The 8,976-nt window shown below is 37.4% G+C and overlaps 1 non-coding gene across 1 annotated transcript; it reads right to left on the bottom strand.

Annotated features, from left to right (window-relative positions):
• Positions 1–8,669: 8,669 nt before the first annotated feature.
• LOC124899789 lies at positions 8,670–8,776 on the bottom strand. The gene has a single exon (XR_007057353.1). It is a non-coding gene; the product is annotated as a small nucleolar RNA R71 (small nucleolar RNA).
• Positions 8,777–8,976: the final 200 nt, after the last annotated feature.

Here is an 8,976-nt window from a genome sequence, read left to right on the forward strand (position 1 = left end):
CGGTCTTCAATCTTTCTCGAATTAACATAACTTTTTCTATAGCCTCAAACACAATATCAGGCCCAATCACAACTACTTCTTCTACTTCAAACCAACCTATAGGAGATCTACATCTTATCCTATATAAAGCTTCAAACGGGGCCATCTGAATACTAGCATGGAAACTTTTGTTATATGCAAATTTGATCAATGGCAAGTGCTCATCCCAACATTCTTTAAAATCAAGCACATATGACCTCAATATATCTTCTAAAGTTTGAATGGTCCGCTTAGCCTGACCATCTATTTACAGATGAAAAGCAGAACTTAAATGAACTTGGGCACCGAGACCCTTCTGAAAAGCCCTCCAAAATTGGGAAGTAAACTGAGTATCCCTATCAGAGATAATAGCCAAAGGAACTCCATAAAGCTAACAAATCTTGAATATAAAATCTAGCATAATCCTCAGCTGTATAAGACAAATGCACTAGTAAGAAATGAGCTGATTTAGTCAACCAATCTACAACAACCCAAATCAAATTATGATAATGACGAAAAGGAGGCAAACCAATTACGAAATCCATATTCACTTCTTCCCACTTCCAAGTAGGAATGCTATACTCTTGCATTACACCACCGGGCCTTTGGTGCTCTACCTTAACCTATTGAAAAGTAGAATACTTTGCCATAAATCCTGCTATGTCTTTTTTCATACTATTCCACTAATAGATTTCCCGCAAATCATGGTATATCTTAGTGGCACAGGGATGAATAGAATATCGTGCGCCATGCGCTTTGGCCATAATTCTCTACCTTAGATTATCAACATCGGGAACACATAATCTACCCTGAAATCTCAACACACCATCTCCCCTTTGGGAGAAAACGTCTACCTTTTGGTCCTTAACTGACTCCTTCAGTCTGACCAAACTAGGATCTCTGTCTTACTTTTCCTTTACCTCTGAGACCAAAGAGGACTTGGAACTAACATACTTCCTTCAGCGAAATCAAGTAATCTAACACCCAGCCTATCCAAACAATGAACATCACGAGCCAATTCTTTCTTATCATTCTCTACATGAGCTACACTACCCATAGACAACCTACTAAGATCATCTTCCACAATATTGGCCATTGCCCGGGTGATTCAACACACTCATATCGTAGTCTTTTAGCAACTCTAACCATATTCTTTGTCTAAGATTTAGCTCCCTCTGAGTGAACACATGCTGCAGGCTTTTGTGATCAGTAAACACATCAACATGAACACCATACAAATAATGTCTCTAGATTTTCAAAGCAAATACTACAGCTGCTAATTCAAGATCATGGGTTGGGTAATTCTTCTCATGAGGCTTCAATTGTCTAGAGGCATAAGCTATAACTTTACCCTTCTGCATCAACACACAACCCAAACCAAAGCGTCATAATACACCACAAAACCATCGTACCAATGGGTAAAGATAACACTGGGAATGAAGTGAGTCAAGTCTTTAACTTCTGAAAACTCTTCTTGCAAGGTTTCGACCATAGGAACTTTACTTTTTCTAGGTCAACCGGGTCATGGGAGACGCAAGGGAAGAGAAGCCCTCAACAAAATAATGGTAGTAACCAGCTACACCTAAGAAACTCTTAATGTCAGATGGGGAGGTAGGTCTAGGCCAATTTTTTAAAGCTTCTATCTTTTGGGGGTTGACTCGAATGCCTTCGGTGGAAATAATGTGACCCAGAAAAGCAACTGACCTTAGCCAAAATTCACATTTGCTAAATTTAGTGAATAATTGATGATTTCTAAGAGTTTGCAAGACAATTCTAAGATGGACGGCATGATCATCCTTTCTTTGGGAATACACAAGAATATCGTCTATGAATACAATGACAAACATATCAAGATATTGCTTAAACACTTAATTCATGAGGTCCATGAAGGCTTCTGGAGCATTGGTTAACCCAAAGGACATGACAAAAAACTCAAAGTGACTATAAGGGTTCGGAAGGCTATCTTTGGAATATCACACTCTCTCACTTTAAGCGATGATAGCCGGATCTAAGGTCTATCTTTGAGAAATAACTTACACCCTGTAGCTGATCAAATAAATCATCGATTCTAGGAAGAGGGTACTTGTTCTAGATAGTTACTTTGTTGAGTTGACGGTAGTCAATGTACATACACAATGTACCATATTTCTTATGTATGAATAGAGCAGGTGCACCCCATGGGGAAATACTGGGTCTGATAAAGCCTTTGTCTAAGAGATATTTGAGTTGCTCTTTAAACTCTTTAAGTTCTGTGGGAGCCATACGATATAAAGGAATGGAAATAGACTGAATGTCGGGAAGGAGATCAATCCCGAATTCTATTTCTCTATCAAGTGGGACCCTTAGGAGATCTTTTGGGAAAATATTGGGAAACCCATTAACAATGGTAACTGATTGAATAGTTAGAGTCTCAGACTTGAGGTCTTTAACTCGAACTTGGTGATAGATGCAACCCTTGGAAATCAACTTCCTAGCTTTGAGGTAGGATATAAAATGGCTCTTCAGAGTTACAGAACTCCTGGACCACTTAAAAACGGGCTCATTAGGAAACTGAAACTTGACCACTTGGGTACGATAATCTATAGACGTATTGTACGAGTAAAGCCAATCCATACCCAGAATGACGTCAAAATCAACCATATCTAGCTCAATTAAATCAACATATATGACTTGATGAAGAACAGTGATAGGACACTTCTTATACACTCGCTTAGTAATAACAGATTCTCCTACTGGGGTAGAAACCAAAATAGGCTCAGGAAACCGTTCAGGGTCCATCTCAAAATTTATAGCAACCAGAGGTGTCATATAAGAGAAACTTGAGCTGGGGTCCATCAATATATAAACATCAAAATGAAATACATGGAGCATACTAATGACAACATCTGGAGAGTCCTCCTGCTCCTGGCGAGGTGGTATAGCATAGAAGCAATTCTGGCGCAAACCGCCAGCAGTACTAGAAGAGGCGCCCTGTAGAGAAACTGGGTAGACTACGGGAGCGGGGGCACTGGTATCCTGACTTTGGGTACGATTATCTCGACTCACCTGTCTAGCATATAGATAATCTCTAAGTCAGTGGCCTAACTTGCCACAACTAAAGCAACCTCTCTGATTAACCAAACACTTACCAAAATAATCTCTACCACACTTGGAATATGAAGGAGAATGAGGTTTGTTACCTACACTTTCCTGAGACCTGGATGGGATAGGCCTATTCCCCTGCTCTTGCCTGCTTCTAGGTGCGGGAGAACTAACTGAGAAAGGCGTAGGCATAAACGAACATCCCTAAAATTGAGGGCGATTCCCTCCATGGAATCTGGACTGACTGAATCCATGCTGCTCTAATCTAGCTATTTTATTCGCTCTTACTCTCTCCCTCTCTTTTACCTTATTAGCTTCAAACTATTAGTCATGTATCATCAACCCCTATTAAGAATAGCAGATCTACACTTTTTCACAACGTAACTCGACACACTGGTCACGAACTTACTGATAGTCCTAGAGTCAGCATCATGCTAGAAGCATATTTGGATAACTGATTGAATATAAGAAAATACTCCTTAATAGTTATGGAGCCTTGTCTCAAATTCATGAATTCCTCTATCTTTGCTTCTCTCATCTCAAAAGAAAAGAATCTATCCAAGAACGTATTCTGGAATAACTGCCAAGTCATGGGAGCGGCATCCTCCCCTCTACTCATCCTCCACATCTTCACCTAATCATATGCAATATCTTTCATTCGATAGGCAGCCAATTCAACACTCTTCTCCTCAGTCACATGCATAATCTGGGTGATTTTTCTCACTTTATCCAAGTACATCTATGGGTCTTCACCTACCTTTGACCCATAGAACTCAGACAGATTTATTCACATAAAGTCATAAACTCGAGCTGTAGTAGAATTATTCTCTTACATAGGTAGAACAGTAGCCTGGGTGTTAGCTTGAGCATTGGCAAAAACTACCTGGGCTAGCGCCTAAAAAGCTACCCGAAATTCCAGATGAGACACATGCTTGTTCAAGGGATCAACGAGTTAAGGTTGCTCGTTGTTTCTACAAGCTCGACGAGGAGGAATTTTCTGTTATAAGAGAGCACGAGTTAATCACAGATAAAGAGATAGTTATAGGCATGATAAATTTAGAAAGAAAGAAATGACTTTTCCTAAAATATTCCGTAGCCTGTTGCTCATAGATGTGGAATGCTACACACCGATGATCAAGACTTTACATAACGTGGCTTGTAAGACTCCCTAGGACTCCTTAAACCTAAGGCTCTGATACCAAGCTATATACCACCCCAAAATTTCATCCCGAGATGCCACACGGTGCTTAGGGCTACATGTAGCCCCAAGCTAACCCGCAGAGCTAGACACTACCTCAAGGAATTTAATTCAACAATAGTCATCCACAACAAAGAGATATACCACATCAGGTTTAAGAGAAAACTAAAGAATACTAGACTGTACAACCAAAATATATTGAATGTCTATACATACCAATCCTCTAGTTTGACAATGCCTCTATATATCAAAATCAAGGAGCCATTGGGACAAACCCCCAGCTGACTTAAACAGTAATGAAAGCCATAACAACAAAACAATATCACCAAAAAATATAGACATGGTCCTCAAACCATGAGGACTCACCACTGAGGGAATGTAGTTGAGGTACTCGAATATTGCTAACGCGGCTGTGGCTGAGTACCTGAATCTACATTATGAGAAAATGTAGCCCATAGAAAAATATATGGGTCAGCACTTTGGAATGTACTGAGTATGTGGGGGTGCATGAAATAATGCAAATATCATCATCAATTTCAAAAAAATATGCATATGTACAATGATGGCTTACTTGGCTTGAGTTAGATTGAAACATACTTTTCATGATCTCACAGTAAATAAATCATATGATAAAAACCTCATAAATCATCATAAATAACTCAACTCTTCAACTCAAGACTCGGAGTGACTTGGTAATTCAAGAAACTCAACTCTTATGGACATGGGAGGTTCTTATAACTGACATAAACCATGTGAGCTACATGGAGTCCAATACTTTTCCCTCCTAAGGATAGAACCCCACATTGGTGGGAGCGTCGTACTCTTTCCAGGGAGTACAACCTAAATTTAGTGATCACAATCTTATACTCTGCCTCTGGCCCACAATTATCAATATCAATCCTACGATGACACGTACTTTTAGGGAAATACCACATTTTCCGCTCGGTGATAAATAATACTCCTAGACATAAGTTTGGAACGCGTTAGGAAATCCACCACAAAAATCACAAAGTTCCATCATGAAGACCAAATCAAATATCTTTCTCATTTATCAAATCATAATCAACTTGTGGATTCCTAACTTGACTTAAATCAACTCAATCTTTCTCAATATCAAAATGTATCAATTCATTAAATCATGGCAACATCAATAACTTTGAAGAAATATCAAGACTCATTATAACAACTCAATATCGTGAATCAATATACTCAATAATCCAATTTGTCATAAGGAAGCTTAAAGCTTGACACATATCTTGAAAGCACTTGAAATATCAACTCATGGTAGAAATATGAAATTCACAATATTAAATATCAAGTCATAACTTGGGAATAGCAAAATAATCATGTATAACAAAGCTTGAACAATTTATATTCTAATTATCTCATGACGAAGTAATTTGGGTATAAACCCACTTGCAAAATCATATAAATTCATGATAGAAATCAAAGCTTTGGGCACAAGAACGAAAGAATTGTTCTTGTTCAAAACCCCACATACCTTAATATTTGAAATTGGATGAGTTCTAGTGCTTGAGACTCTATCCACATTTGTAATAAATGATTCTCGAAGCCCACACTATGAGGAACTTGATTCTTGAAGAAATCTTGAAGATTTATGGATGATTTTTGGAAGATTAAATTTTCTTGATTGAAACTCTAATATATATTCTTAAGAAAATTGGATGAGAGAATAAAGAAATTAGGGTTTGGATGGGGATTTTCATATTTATATAGGCCTCCAAAAGATGGAAAAAGACCAAAATACCCTTGTAAAAGCATCCCTTAATTACTGAAAAAATAGTTGACGACATTCGTGACAAGCTATCAAACTTGTGACAAGTCATCACAAAATGTCGTCATAAAATATTGGATTTTGTTAGTTTCTGCTTATGGTGATGACATTTTGTGACAAGCCGTCAGGCTTGTGACAAGTCGTCACAAAATGTCGTCACGAAATTTCTAGGCTGACACGTTGGAGTAAAATGGGTATAACTCTTTGCTCCGATACTGGAATTAAGTGAAATTGGTACCGTTGGGAATCTAATTCAATTATAAATCTGTTGGTAGGTCATTAACTCAATAATTTGTAGTATAACGAGAGATATTCTCATTTGTCATTGAATATGGCCATATCCTTCCCAAGAATTTAATCTGTAAGGAATGTTTTGATTCACCTAATCCCTAGGAAATATTTGAGGCCTTTAATACACACCACCCTTGATCATAAAACAACTAAAGGACTATAATTTACTTCTCATGATCTTGAGTCATGGTTGCGCTATTGGTTAGAGTCTCAGGGTATTACAATTCACCCATAATTGGACTTTTTCAATGAGCTAAAAAGTGTGTTCTTATTGTGTTTTGATGTGTTATTGCTTGATTTAGCTAATGGAAGTGATTAGTGTGCAGGGTGGACTTCTGATGGAATTCGACAAAATTGGATGCATGACGTGAAGAAAGTAATGATTGACCCTTTAGAATTGGTGGCATGAATTTGAGAAGAAGTGTAATGAATTAGGAAAGCATGCATTGGAAGTCTAAAGCAAAGAAAGAAACAATAAACAAAGAGGGAGTGAAACTTCAGAGAAAATGGCAATTCTAGTGGGGTCTTTCGATAAGGTCACGACATGAGCCCTATTTCCTAGGGACTAACCTTTGCATCGTGAGGTCTAGAAATGAGGAGTACACTTCACATCACGAGCCTTATTTTTGAGAAATGACCCTCACAGTGTGGTATTGGTTCCCCACTAGGCAAAATTCACCCAACTATAAAAAGAGTACTTGGGCATAATTGAGAGGACACTTTAGAAATAGAAAGAAGAGGCAAAAACACTTTCAATACTTTTCTTAGGGTTCTTTTAATGTCATAATTCCAAGATTAATTTTGGGTTGTTTAATTATTCATTTTTGATGTTGAATTCAAACATGAGTGGCTAACCACCCTTGTTCTGGGGTTGAGGCAGAAAACATAATTACACTTTGATATTCTTTTTCATAGTTTATTGTTGAATTGTCATATGAGTTATTCTTAAACTTTTATATTTACTATTTTGATGATTGGACACCATTAGAATAAACCTATATTCCTATGTAAAGCTGAAAAGAGAATCATAGGATCGAACGAGGAGATTAAGGAGCAAAGTTCTCATTCTTTTATCAAATAAGGGATTTAAATTAGCATCTAGGATAGGGATATACCTATAAGCCTTGTTTGGTTCATATGCCGGAAGATAGCTTTAGAGATATAAATGGATTATTGCATCCCCGCTCAATAATGTAGTTACAATATCCAGTTAAGTAAAATATTAGAGGTCGGGAGACCTTGATTATACTATAAACCCTGTGAATCAATAACCCTATAATCAACTAAACTACAATAAAAATAAAGATTTGTAAAATTTTTAAAAGTGCCTCAACCCTGGAATTCTCATTGTTATTGTTTTCAACCCTGCTTGCGTTACTATTGTCACAATTTGTTATTTCTTTATTAATTATATTCATACCTGAAACTTCACAATCATCTGGTTACTGTTGCAGCACTTAATACATTCTTGTCGAATACTAAAGTTTATTGAATTGCTTATTACAAGTCATCGTGGGTGAGATATCCGAATTTATTAGTCACTATATTACTTGTACAATCGCGTGCACTTGCGTGTGCGTTAGACCACAATAAGTTTTTGGCGCCTTTGTTGGGGACTATTATAATTAGTAATTTTCTAAATTTTTGGTTTTTGATATTAAGTTTAAGTGTTGACAACTTGATCTTGGCTGACTGATTTTTGCAGGTATTCGAAACGAGCTGACAAGGGAGAGAGAATTGGTTGAGCCATATTTAGAATCGGAGCAAATATTTTATTAAAGGCAGAGGGCAGCAGTCGTTCAATAACAAGTTCAACACTTTGATATGGCGGAACAAAGACATCCCAATCTCATTGATCTAATTGATCCAAATGCTTCACGTGGTACTGCTCCAATGATTCTAGTTGCTCTTGCTCCAGTAGCAGCAAGACCTATTCGTGAAGTGGCAATCCTATTTACTAACCATACTACTAATTACATCAGCAAGCCAAAGATGGTTGGTTGGTTTGAATTGAAGCAGAATATGGTATAGCTATTATGTTAAAGTGAACAGTTTATAGGGTTCTCATATGAAGATCCACAATAAAAAATAGAGTTTTTCTTGGAAATTAGTGATACCTATATTCCAACTGGGGTATCTACTGATTATGTCAGACTAATGCACTTCCACTTTTCTTTAATTAGGGAAACAAAGTGGTGGTTATATGCTGAACCACCAAAATCCATCATTTCCTGGATAATCTGGCTTAAAAATTTCTTATAATATTCTTTCCATAAGGAAGACAACACACTGAAAAACAAGATTTTGAGTTTCAGGCAGAAAAAAAGAGAAAATCTTTACCAAGCTTGGGAACGATTTAAGGGTATACTGAGAAATTTCCCTCACCACCATCAGTCGAATGATGTACTAGTCCATACTTACATAGAGGGTGTTGATCCAAACACCAAGATTCTCTTAGATTCAGAAATAGATGGGTAAGCTCTTGATAAGACTTATGATGAATTATATGCACTGCTAAATCAGATTTCACACGAGAATCCTGAGTGGCATGCTAACTCAAGGAGTGCTCCTAAGAAGGTTGCATGTGTGTTGG

The sequence above is a fragment of the Capsicum annuum genome, chromosome 6 (genome assembly GCF_002878395.1).
Source record: "Capsicum annuum cultivar UCD-10X-F1 chromosome 6, UCD10Xv1.1, whole genome shotgun sequence".
NCBI lineage: Eukaryota > Viridiplantae > Streptophyta > Magnoliopsida > Solanales > Solanaceae > Capsicum > Capsicum annuum.